At 31.1% G+C, this 14,180-nt stretch overlaps 1 pseudogene; it reads left to right on the forward strand.

Annotated features, from left to right (window-relative positions):
* The first annotated feature begins 518 nt into the window (after positions 1-518).
* LOC149491813 (putative histone H2B.1) lies at positions 519-1,175 on the forward strand (annotated as a pseudogene).
* The last annotated feature ends 13,005 nt before the right edge of the window (positions 1,176-14,180 follow it).

Below are 14,180 nucleotides of genomic sequence, written 5' to 3' on the forward strand. Positions count from 1 at the left end.
GACTTGAATGCATTAAGCAATTCGGGTTGTTTGTATAAATTTGTGTGTCTTTTTCAACATTAGTTTTCTCTATTTATAGGGATTTTAAAAGTGCCCACCAAGCAAGATGCACCTTCTAGAAAATGTACAGAAAAATCCAAAATGTCCTATATATATGTAGCATTTATATTTTATGAGTTTTAGGCCAAATGACCCACTTGACACTATTTCTACGATACCTTTAATTATAAATTGGATGTTTGAACTCCCTAAAATTTTCTATTTCAGTATTTCAATAGAAAATATTTGCAATCAAGTATTTGAATCTCTAAAATATTTTCAATAAAATGTCTCCATCCCAGGGGACTTAACCGAAAGCCTAATAGGATATGCGGGACCCACTAAATATTTAAAAAAGAGATGTGCAGGACTATAATTGGCATGCCACATCGATTTTGACATGTAAAAAGGTAATTGGTAAAAATCTTTAAAATGTTAATTTAGTTAGAGCCTTGTAATGAAAAAATAGGATTCTAAAATAAGAAAAATTGGAAAAGAGGATTGGAGAGGAAGATGCCAACGGAAAAGAAATCGGCAGAGAAAGCGACGGCGGAGAAGCCAATAGCAGAGAAGAAACTGCCAAAAGAAAGCCACACAAGTGATAAGAAGAAGAAGAAGAAGAAGGCGAAGAAGATCAAAAAGAAGAAGGCAAAGAAGAGCATAGAGACGTAGAAGATATATATATTCAAGGTGTTGAAGCAAGTCCATCCTGATATTGAAATTTCCAGTAAGGTTATGAGATCATTAACAGCTTTATTAATGATATTTGAAAAGCTTGCACAGAAATCTTCAAGGTTTGCTTTCTCGCGAGATCCAGACTGCCGTTACGTTGGTTTTTCCTTGTGAGCTTGCCAAACATGCTGTATCTGAAGGGACTAAGGCTCTGATCAAATTTAGTAGCTCTTAGGGGTTAGGGTTAAGGTTTTAGAATGATTTTCAAAAGAAATTTGAGGACTTAGGGTTTTCTGGATGTAAAGGTTGAGGATTTTCTTTTTAATTAAAATTTTAATTAAATTTGATGTTAAAATTTAATTAAATTTCTGCCTTTGCCTTTTCGATTCTGCCTTTGCCTTCAATGGTCCATCAAATGGCTACATTGGCAAACACAACTTGTGTCTAAAAGCAATTCCATCATAAACTTTCGATTACAGCAACTTTCTTTATCGATGGGCATTTGTGATAGCTGCAACTGGAATTACTAGCGGTTCCATAGCAAAAGAACCCAATTTCTCTCTCGTTTGATTTGATTTTGTAGTTTTTTTCATATTATGGGTTTATTTATGCAATTAGATTAATCTCTACTGGGATTCATACAGTAATGGATCATGTTTATTATCTGATCCCCTCTTTCAAATTTTTTTTTTATTTAGAATCCTATTTTTTTATTGCAAGGGCACATAAGTAAATTAATATTTTTAAAATTTTGATCAATCACGTTTTTTACGTTTCAAAACTGACATGGCATACCAACTGTAGTCATACAGAGTGTTTTTAACATTTAGTGGGCTCCACATATTTTATTTGGCTTTCTAGCAAACCATGTAAGAGATACACCTGAATAAAAATATTTTAAGAATTTATATATTTAATTTTTTCCGTTGAAACGCTGAAATAGAAAAGTCCAGAGAGTTCACACACCAAAAATAATATTTATCCTCTGCAACATCATCTCTTGGATCGACTCAACAATGCCTTATGCACATGATTCAATAGGTAGAGCTAAAGACCCCATGTGCACTCTGGACCGGCCCTTGTCGTTTTGCTTCGTAGTTTCTCCATACTTCTATAAAAAGCTGTGAAGGAAATCAGCTTGTCATTTTTCACCTCCTAAAATACTGTTGCCCTTCTCGCCTTCTGGATCGCTTCAAACTTTTCATCATAGGTAATCGACAGGTCATAGCTTCCAATAATTCATATCCAGAATCTCGCGGGACTCTGCTAGTCAAGTGACCAAAACCTTTTTTTTTATCACAAATCAAGTAATATACGCTAATCTAACTTTGTCCCAAATTCTCAGTTCCTTTCTAAAGAATTCATGTTCAGACGCTATTCACCGTTCTTTATTTCTTAAAGCTCTCCATTCCATTTTCTCCTAAACGATGATGTGTTTATCCGGGATACCAATCAGCTAGCTCATAACTAGTCATCTCCTACTCCTAATTATTTGGAATGATTTGCCCGTATAAAGAAGAAGTTTGGTGGACGCTGAAAGGCCATCGACATTTATAAAGTCATTCATTTTTTTCCCCGATGCGAACTTCCCATCAATAAATCACTCCTTCTTATCATTGTTTTTTTGATAAAAATGGCCGATATATTTGCTCTTAAATTTGCCTCGATGACAATCACTCTTCTAGATCTGGCCGCTTTATTCACCATGTCAATTGTTGGTAATTACTTCTGGCTTCTTGGCCAATACTCATGTCAAATTTTCTTTCGACAAGAATGTCATGGCCTATGGCATATGGGTCCTTGCCCGTAAAAACGAAATGTCTGACCCAAATGAAGGAGAGCACATAGCTTTCCTTATATATTGATTATGTAAATTTGTATATCTTGTCCTTCAGGTAAAATTGTGAAATCCAACGAAATTATTAACAAAGACTAATAGCAACCTGAGCTAGTGTATAAGGCTGGGTTCAGTCCTCCTCTACGAGCTAGCTTTTGGGGCGAAGTTAGAGGTCCAGTCCCTTATCAAAGTGTATGAGAACGCCGACTGAGTCAGTCAGGTCTTATGGGGTGGGGATAATGCGTCTCACATCGCCCGCAGAGTACATCCTGAGCTAGTGTATAAGGCTGGGTTCAGTCCTTCCTCTACGAGCTAGCTTTTGGGGCGAAGTTAGAGGTCCAGTCCCTTATCAAAGTGTATGAGAAGGTGAAATGTCATTGAAAATGAGATTAGTGAGCAGTGAGAGTTATTAAAATCACAATTTCCATGATATTTGATAATGTTATTAATGTTTGTCTCTCCTTTTTTAAAATAAAATTTTAATATTTCTTATCAATTTCATCTATCATATTAATCCTCTCTTATTAGGGTTTCAAGTATATCATATAGTGTTGTTTGTTGTTTGATAATATGAAATTCTAACTTTTTGCAAAGTACTCTTATGACTCCTAAAATTAAATATAATCAAATTTCCAATAGTGCTTTCTATTTCCTTCTCTTTCTTTTTGATATGTAATGATATCTATAAAACTAGTTGTTTTACGCGTGTAAATATTGATGGCTGAATACTAAATTCGTCTCTGAATTTTGTAACTTAATTTTGTGGCATCCTGAACTTGGCTGATGATCTATCCTGCACTTGATTTGTAAATTTTCATGATATTACATATTTTTTCGACATTAATATTAATAATTTTTAGAATTTTTGGGTTTTATTTATAAAATATTGACTTGATATATAATTAGCAAGACATTTTGAAATAGCAATAATTTCATAAGTTTTAACTTTTTAATGAAGTTTAATTAGTCTAATTTTATAAGTTAAAATATTCAATAAAATAATTTCAAAAATTAAAATATTTAATAGGTGTAGTTTTATAAGTAAAAGTATTGATGGTCAAATTAAAAGTTGATGGTACTGTAAAGTTAAAATAATAAAATTCAGAAGTGAATTGATATATTCGGCCATATATTGACGGACATAGAACTTAGACCTAGAGATAGAAGCATGTAGTCAAGTTTTGAATTTTATGCAAGCTCTATAAAATTTCGTTGGCTTTTGTTAATAAATTTGTATACCTTAAAACTTACGATTGCCTTAGCTAGGCAAGAGCATCTAGCTCTCGACCAAAGTGTCCTTGCCTATCTATATAGGAGTCTATATAATTCGTGCTCAGATGGATGCAGGGAATACTACTTACCTTTGCAAGGACTGATGTGGATACTCCAGTTATGGCTCAAGGCATATTTTACTGAGTTGCCACTAGGACCAATCATTGACTGCAGGCACATGTGCTTATAGCTAATGGGTTGTGAGCTATGTTGCCAAGGAAAGAGAGAATATCATTTGGGGATATAGAGAGTATCATTATCCGGTTTTTCCATCCAGAGAGTAAGCTCTTTTCCTCTAAAAAATGAATATATTCCATACAAAAAGTGTCTAATTAACGGCAAAGAGCTCACTTTTAAAACGAAATGACCTAATATTGAGAGAGAAGTATAAATTAGGAATATTATAATTGTTTCTCAAATATAGATGAATTTCAATATTAATTTAAATATAATTTAAGTACTTAGTTATATTTTACCCTACTAACAAATATCTATTCTTTAAGGTTGACGTGATCAATGGAATTAGACCAAGGGACATTTGTCATTTACAAGATTTAGTAATGTGTTTGGATGGCTTGTATTTAGGCATGGGTTCTAAATCAAAATCGAACCAAATCGAATTAGTAAATTTGAACAAAAGTTCGAGATTCGAAATCGTAGCTGAAATTGGGTGTTTATGGTTCTATTCTGATTTTTTATATTTTAAAATCAATTAGTGATTCTAATTTAAAATCATTAAAAGGGAAAAAAGAGCTTTGAAAAAGAATTTCGATTTTCACCAGTAAATATAATAATAATATCATTTTTGTTAACATAAATCTAACTTATCAACTGTAAGTGAGAAAAGATGAAAAAAAAAATTTGTTCCTCATTTGAATGTTCTTAATTTAATTTTTTGTACTTCACAATATACATTGTTTACATAGAAATTACACAATAATTATTTATAATTTATTTTTTTTTTAACTCTCAAATAAATGAAAGGCATTTTTAGCTTTATAATGGTCAAAAACTGATAATTTGAAGGGTGATTTTTTTAGAATAAAAATTTTATTTTGTAAAATTTAGAAACTAAAGCCTATCTTTTTTTTACCCTCAAATTTTCAATTTAAACTCACAGAAACCAAACACTACCAAAGAATTTCAAATTTGTTTTTTTATATAATTTTTTAAATAATTTTTAAATCTTTTATTCACTCTTTTAATCTTTTTTAAAATTATTACTTAATCTTTTTTAAAATTATTACTTATTCTTGATTTTTTTTAATTACTTATGCATGTTAGAAAACTAAAACGAGCTTAAAAAGAAATTATTTTCGAACGGAAATTGAATATTTTCAGTTTCAAACTGAAATTGAATATTTTTGAATCATTTTGCGATTCCACATTTTTTTTTTGTCAATTAAAATATGTGATTTCAAAATCGAGGCCCAGCGATTTTAAGCCATGGTCATGCCTAGTCATTGTGCAAAGAAAATTACAAAAACCAAGTAGTCAATACGAGAGAAAATGCTTCGTAAAAAAAAAAAAAAAAAAAAAAAAACCTGAGAGAACACAAGTTAGGGTACACGGTGCTACATGTTCCAATCATTTTCTGCCACGTTTTCAAATTGGAGATCAATCGCTTATCACTTCTTTTACCGTCCCGTCTCTAGAAGTTCTTTATTTAGGCCAAATGCCCGCCTTTCATAAGCTGTGGGTCATTCTTATCCTACTACCGAAAAGGTTTGTATTAAATCTTTTAAGAAAAATATGAAATTACAAATGCAGGGATGCAGAATTTCCTTCCTGATTTTTTATTAAATAATCATTTGTATTTTTTAATTTCGAAAAAGATCTCCTGTCCAGTTTAATTTTTATTTTTTTAGTTATTTCACCTCTGTGTTAAGTTGGATCAATGGAGCGTGAAATAAATCGTTGTATAAATTATGAATAATAATATTTTAATCTTACGTGTAAAAAAAAGCGTTAAATTGAACTTCAATTGTTTAAATGGGGCGCCTAAATCAACAAACACATCTTCATCTCAAGCTTATTCTCTCTCTACTCATTTTTCAATTCTCCCAACAACACAAATTAGGATTCTTTTAATTAGATGAAATTCAGATCATAGTTTCTAATTTCGAGTTGCAATTGCGGTCAAGTGGCTATGATTAAAGTCTTTTGCATCAATGCGAATATAGGAAGGAAGTTTAGGAGATATGAAACAAGTAATCTTTGATTTTTTTTTTTTTTTTTTAAATAATGAAGGTTATGAACTCATGAAATAGATATGTTTGCTTCAAAAATCAATATGTTTGTTTCAGATATGTTTGATTTTTTGTAAAAATAAACAATTATTTAAATATTAAATTCATACAAAGAGTTCATAGTTTTTTTTTTTTTTTCCTTTCAAGAAGAGCATTCAAAACTAAATCTATTGTTAAATTATATATATATAATTAACTTATCTAAATTGGGTTTATAAGTCCACACATGGATCAAATTAATAATAATAAAAAATGATAATGTGAGAATAATATTTAAAAAACTTATGTTTTCATTGATTTGGTTTATATACCATTCTATAGATCGTCTAATCTTAATTTTTTTTTTTTTGGATATAGAGAAGGGAAATAACCAAAGGAAAACCTATATAGCATAGTTAAACATGCACATTCTTTATTACTATTATAATTATATTTTGTAAATTAATTTACAAAATAATAGAATAAAAATTGTTGAGGGTATCAGCATATTAATTAAATATGATTAATATTAAGTTTATAAGTTCCCTTTTTCCTGGGAAGGCAAAATAGTTGCTATTGGTTTTTTTAAAATCTTTCGCGACTTTTGCTTTTTATTGAACCAGATTCGAACAAGAATCTTCCTATTAGTTGCCATTTTTTATTTTTTAGAAGTAATGGCTACCTCTTGTTCTCCGTCGACATTTACAGAAGCCGTTCAGCATCAATTAAACCATTACTTATTGACAATTGGATGAGAGGATGGATTAGGGATTTTTAAGAGAACAATTTCTGACCAAACTCTAATTTTCTCCTTCTCAACAATGAAAACAAACCCCCAATTTTAAACACAAAACATAGTTGTTTCCAAAATCTAACTAGGCACAATATATTTTCATTCCTTATACGCTATGTTTACAACGATAAAAGGGGAGATATAGCCATTGAACATATAAATAAAGGCAACTCTTATTTATGTGGAAGCAATTTTGACATTTAAATCCTGCACTTTAATTTTATGTCCAAATTTATATAAACGACCACCATTTTTCAAATTTGATATGAAAAAGTGAATTGATAATTGGTCATTTAAAACATACATACATTGAAGGCTGAGAACACTTGTGTCTGACGCTTTTCCTGATTGTTGGGCTTAAATATTGAAACAAACACATACACTCCAAGGATATTTTGGTCCTTTTAACTTGGTTTACATTCGAAGGTTATAATTTAAAGTAAAATTCTCTATATAAAAATACACCCAAAAAGGAAATGTTCTCTAAATAAAGAGAAGAAAGGGAGTATATATTACATCAACTTTCCATTCCTCATTAATTAATGATTTTTTTTAGATAGAACATGTAATATTATAGTTTTTTCATTTGCAAGACTCAAAAATAGAAATTGACAAAGGACAACTTTGTTAAATAACAAGTTTTTGCTGTGCATTTTAACCTAATATTTGATAAATGACAATTTTATTTTGTTCTTGCCTCGTAAAGAAAATTTATGGTTCCGTCACTGCCTCTTCTGCATCATCACGCCTGTAGAAAATCACTTTTGCGCGATCGCTCTCTTTAGTACTTCAGTCTATAATTCATCTATATGTCCAAATCGACTGAATATCTTGTTCAAGTTTGATTTCATAGGTAAATTCATTAATTTAGTAATTCAAGCTTATTTCCCTTTTTCTGTCCTTTGAATTTTTTCTTTTTTTCACAAGACTAATATCTTTTTAGATGGAGGGACTATTTTATTTGATAGATACTGAACTCTGAGATGTTTTAATTGGTTATTTAAAATAGAGGGACAAGTTAATGAATTGAACTATACTACAGAGGAGTATATAGTAATTTACCCTATTCTAATTGATGAACTAAATACATACAATATATTTGACAGTGACAAAACAGAGTTTTTTTTTTCTTTTACTTAAAATAATTTATAAATAGCACTTGCCATGTATAAAACAGAAAAGAAAAAAGAAAAACCTTTCTTCTAATCATTTATATATCAATAAAATAAATAAATAAATAAGTTGTGAATTCGAATTCTCTCCACTATAAATAGTTATCATAAATTTAGTAAATAATATCCAAAGTTATCTCTGTCGTATATCACATATCGTTATTTTGATATATTTAATTTTGGTGTAAAAAAAAAAAAAAAAAAAAAGTTAGTCAATGCTGTTGGCGCCGAAATATTAGTATTACTTGATTCCACCGCACTAAGAGATCTACCGCCATTTTAATATTATTTTTCTCAGAAACATCCAAATAAAGAGAAACAATAAGCTTCAAGCTTGAAGGCACTTGATCAAACACTACTCACCAATGAAGAGTTGGTGCTCTTCTACAGCATTTAGTTCAATTGAAGGGTTCCAGCTTGAGAAGGTTCATGTCTTTGTATTACACGATAGAGCCACTCAATGAAGCGCTTAAAGAGATCAAAAAGCAAAACCTGCCATGGCGATATTATTACAACTACAGGGAACAGAAACCAGAAGTTTTTCGGTGGTAAAATGACTGAAGCTATCAATAACACAGCCAATAAGAGATCAGAGAAACGTTTAAGTCTCACGTGGAGTTAGTGAGCAAGGAAGAGTAACATAAAACAAATACAAAGAACTAGAACACCCATCAACATGAATGGAATATGCAAATTTTCCATGAGATTACCATTAACTTGATCCGCAAGCAAAGAGGCTTGGGGATTTTGCTTTCAACCATAGCAATAGATCCAACCCACGATTATAATCATCGTAACAGATCTAATCAATGATTTTAATCACAACAACAAATCTCATGAATTTTCTATGATATTGATCACACACGTCCTAAGGAAATTAAAATATGCAATCCAATCATATAAACGGTTATCTATATTCATGTATAGAGGCTCTGATACTAGTTGATGGAAAAAAATCATTCAACAGAAGCAACAAAATCACATATGCATAACATACAGGTGTACCACAAAGGTGCAAAATACATATATCGAAATTATGGAATCATAAATATCTCTTAAGCGAAAGAAATCAACATTGATTTTGATTTTACTTTCACGCAATAGTTCATGTGCCAACAACTCCTGCTTTACCAAAGCCACACTAATTATCTCTGCAGTCGTCTGTTGTGTGGCATAAGTTATTTTTCTAGAACTGTGTATGTGGACAGATGACAATTGAGAGGGAAAAAAATATGGGAGACTAACTTCTAGGTTTAGTCAAAGCATCTCTAAAAAGATTTATGAACAACTATATATATAATCACGTTTTGCAATATTAAGATTATATTTAATTAACCTCTTAATTAGCTCTAAATAACACAGGCACAGCAAGGACCCACAAAAATAAAATTAATAAGGTTACCTTATAATAATAATAATGTATCTATACAACCTGTAAAATATTATTATAATAAATTATAAATTATTCTAATGAAAATTAATAATTGAACTCCTTATTAATTTCGAATCTATATACAAAATCCACGTGTTAAGATTATAGATACCTATCAATTATTTTAAACTACTGACTAGTTTATTTAAATGACAATTTAATTCTTCAAGAATTTCACTTAACTTATTTCATGTGTCGGATACAAATCCACCTGCAGGGTTCTATATAATGAAAACTTATAAGTTTCTCAAGGGGTATCATCAATCCCTATTACCGAGACACAGATTCTATCAATAAATTGATCTTTCACGAATGCACATTGTTCTTGTCCAACTTATTGAGTTCATTGTTCCATAACGAAACTCTCCTTTTTAATGAATCAAAACAATAGACAACATATATTGCTTATAACAATTAAATAAAGATTAAGAGCAATTAATATAACTATTAATGAATTACAAAATTTGTTTTATTTAGTCAGTATAAAAACACTTATTCTCTACTTGGTCCACGTTCAATACATACAATATGAACCACAAGAAGTTGAAATTTAATCATTCCCATAATCAAGATAAATTACATGTAATCATGTGCTACAATCATACCAATGATTTGTCAGCTCCACTTTAGATTGTAAACACACTTTATATCTCATATAAACAAAATGATTTAATCTTCTATGTATAGAATAAACTCTATACATAAAATCATCCACTATTATAAGATAAAAAAACAACAATTATAAATATATCATAAATAATTTATTAAATGTAAATCTTAGTTTCAACAATAAGTAATAATTCAAAAGCTATACTATTATAAAAACATGGTTAATAGGATACACTTTATCTAATAATAATAATAATAATAATAATAGTAATAATAATAATACAGTAAAATGATTCTCTAAGTTACTATTCATTGAAACAATGATTCGGATTTAAACAAATATGGGTTAGACTCTCAAGTTTGAGAATATCCAAAGTAAATATTAAGTAAATAATTGAATATCCTTAATCAATGTAAAATTTAAAAATAACAATAATACCCTACCTCAAAATGAGCTTGATTAGCTCATTTACAATCTTACGTATAACCTACCCCAACCCACCTTCCCCTCCCCACTCCCTAACAAGACTTGGGATTTTTGAGTTATAAAGCCTATAAGTCAAGATATAATTAGGGTTTTGTTCCATGTTACCGTTACATGTGGTTTACGAAATACAATTAATTCATCCCTATTTTTTAAAAATATATAATTTGTCCATATGTTTTACTTTTATTACACTACTAGATTTTTCTATCCAATTTTTATATCTTTTCTGTTAAGTCAACAAGAAAACACAGATATTAAACCATAAATACTAAAATATTATAGTAGAAAATTACGAGATGGTTCATATGGTTTAAAAAATATAATTAGTTTATTCTTATATTTTTTAAAATATACCGAAGATGAGAAGAGGTAAAAAGGTATTTTTGTTGTTTCGTAAGGCTTAATGCAAAATATTCGAAAATTAGACAAAATGACCTTATAATTTGATAGAAGTAAATTGTAAAGAAATTTTATTCTATTTCCTGTAACACAATAATTGATTAGTTGTCAAATAAAATAAAAGGCATTTTTAGCTTTATAATGGTCAAAAACTGATAATTTGAAGGGTGATTTTTCGAATAAAACTTTTTATTTTGTAAAATTTAGAAACTAAAGCCTATCTATTTTTTCTTCTCCCTTTTTCAATTTAAACTCACAGAAACCAAACACTACCAAAGAATTTCAAATTTGTTTTTTTTATAATTTTTTAAAATAAATTTTAAATCTTTAATTCACTCTTTTAATCTTTTTTAATATTGTTACTTATTATTGATTTTTTTTATTACTTATGCATATCAGAAAACTAAAGCAAGCTTAAAAAGAAAACTTGAAAAAAGTTATTCATTTTCAGTTTCAAACTGAAATTGAAACTGAAAATGAATATTTTCGAATCATGTTTGCAATTCCACATTTTTTTTTTTGTAAATTAAAATATGTGATTTCAAAATCGAGACGAGTGATTTTAAGCCATGATCATGCTTAGTCATGTGCAAAGAAAATTACAAAAACTAAATAGTCAATACGAGAGAAAATGCTTCGTAAAAAATAAAATCTGAGAGAAAACAAGTTGGGGGACACGGTGCTACGTGGACCAAGCATGTTCTGCCACGTTATCAAATTGGAGATCAGTCGCTCATCACTTCTTTCATCACTTCTTTTACCGTCGGTCTCTATTAGTTCTTTATTTAGGCCTAATGCCGCCTTTTCATAAGCTGTGGGACATTCTTGTCCTACCGAAAAGGTTGAATTTCGGGTGTAATAGTCGGGTTGTATTAAATCTTTCATGAAAAATGTGAAACTACGAATGCAAGCATTCATAATTTCCTTCTTGAATTTTTATTAAATAATCATTTGTATTCTTTAATTTTGAAAAAGACCTTCTGTCCATTTTAATTTTTATTTTTTTAGCTATTTCACCACTTGTCAATTAGGACCAGTAGAATGTAAAATAAATCGTTGGACAAAATATAAATAATAATTTTTTAATTATACATGTAAGAAAAGGCGTCGAATTGAATTTTAGTTACTTAAATGGAGCGCCTAAATCAACAAACACATCTTCATCTCAAACTTATTCTCTTTTACTCTTTCTCTAATTCTCCCAGCAACACAGATTCGGATTCTTATAATTAGATGAAATTCACATCAAAGTTTCTAATTCTGATGGGTCCCAATCAAAGCTTAAGAAATAAATTGGAAATAGGAATAATTTTTTTGATTGATCATCCAACAGTAGCAGATACAAGAGCTTTAAATAAGAATAGAACTTAACAACCAAGTCCTATGCTTAAGCCACTAACGGCAACTATTCCCACAAATTAGCCAAATATAACAGGTCAGTTAAGATAGTGGACTGACTTATTCAAAACAATAAAAACAGAAAAAATCTTTATGCAGAAATTTATTCAGCAGCAATAAAAAATATTCAGCAGCAGCAATAGTCAATCCAATATTCAGCAGCAGCAATAGTCAATCCAAATACTTTTTATTTGGAATTGACACCCTCTTTGACCTTCGTGGCTTATCAATACACCCCTCTTTCACAGGAACCTTGTCCTCAAGGTTCAAAGTAGAAAATCTGTCAAACAATTCAGCAGTATTTTCCCAGGTAGCATCATCAGCAGGTAAGTTTTTCCAGCGAACAAGACTTTCCTCCACAAGTCGCGATCCTTGCTTAACCCAGCGAGTGTCCAGTATCTCCTTTGGTTCTAAAACAACACCACCATCATCGTTGAACAAGGGCAATTCAGAAGACACTGGTACAACATCACCAACATGTTTTTTAAGTAATGAGACATGGAAAACTGGATGGATTTTTGAACCTTCAGGCAACTGTAATCGATAAGCAACTTGACCCAGCTTTTCCAAAATTTGAAAAGGGCCAAAATAACGATTTGCTAGTTTTTGATGAATCCTCTGGAAAACTGAATGTTGGCGGTACGGTTGTAATTTCAAGTAAACCCAATCACCTACTTGAAACACAACATCCATTCGTTTTGCATCAGCAGATTGCTTCATTTGGTTAACTGATCGGGAAAGAGTGGCTTTGAGCTGCTGCAAGATCTCATCGCGAGTTGCCAAAGCACGATCTGCTTCATAAACTGAAGACATACCAACCTCATATCGAGGAATGGTTGGTGGATGCCTGCCATATAACGCCAAGAAAGGGGTCATGCCAATGGAAACATGGAAGGAAGTGTTATACCAAAATTCTGCCCAGGGTAGAAAAGAGGTCCATTTCCGAGGCTGTTGGGATGCAAAACAGCGGAGATATTGTTCCAGACATCTATTGACAACTTCTGATTGACCATCTGTTTCGGGATGATACGAAGAGCTCATGTTTAATTTGGTGCCCGATAACTTGAAGAACTCGCGCCAAAAATGGCTCACAAAAATTGGATCGCGATCGCTAATTATTGATTGTGGCATGCCATGCAGCTTAACAACACCTTCAATAAACTTTTCAGCGATCATTTTGGCAGTAAAAGGGTGTGACAAAGCCAAAAAATGTGCATATTTGCTTAAACGATCGACCACCACCAGAATTGAGTTTTTGCCATTAGAAGATGGAAGTCCTTCAATGAAATCCATCGATATGTCATCCCAAACTTGGTGCGGAATCGGCAATGGCTGAAGAAGGCCTGCTGGAGAAGATGTTGAAGCTTTATTCTTTTGGCAAACGGTACAGGAAGCAACATAGTCACGAACTGATTTTGACAAGGAAGGCCAATAGAATTGTTCAGCTATTCGTTTGTATGTTCGCAGAACGCCAGAATGTCCTCCACTTGGTGAATCATGGAATTCTTGTAAGAGCTGAGTAATTAAATCAGAATCAGGTGGAATAATAACACGATTCTTGTAAAGAATCAAACCAGCCCGCCATAAATACGGTTTGCCTGGGTTGTCGGTAGCCAATTTGCCAATACGAATCATGTAAGGGTGTGTGGTAGCTGCTGCCCGCAAAGTTTCCACAATGATGTCTGTGGGCTGAAAAGAGTATGGAGACTAGGACTTCCCCCGATTCTGGACAAAGCATCCGCCACAACATTTTCCTTTCCCGGTTTATAACCGATCTCATAATCATAACCCAATAACTTAGAGACCCATTTCTGTTGTTCAGGAGTAACAATTTGCTGCTCT

This window comes from Jatropha curcas, unplaced genomic scaffold (assembly GCF_041381405.1).
Source record: "Jatropha curcas cultivar XTBG-Jc1 unplaced genomic scaffold, XTBG_Jcur_1.0 HiC_scaffold_535_pilon, whole genome shotgun sequence".
In the NCBI taxonomy this organism is placed as follows: domain Eukaryota; kingdom Viridiplantae; phylum Streptophyta; class Magnoliopsida; order Malpighiales; family Euphorbiaceae; genus Jatropha; species Jatropha curcas.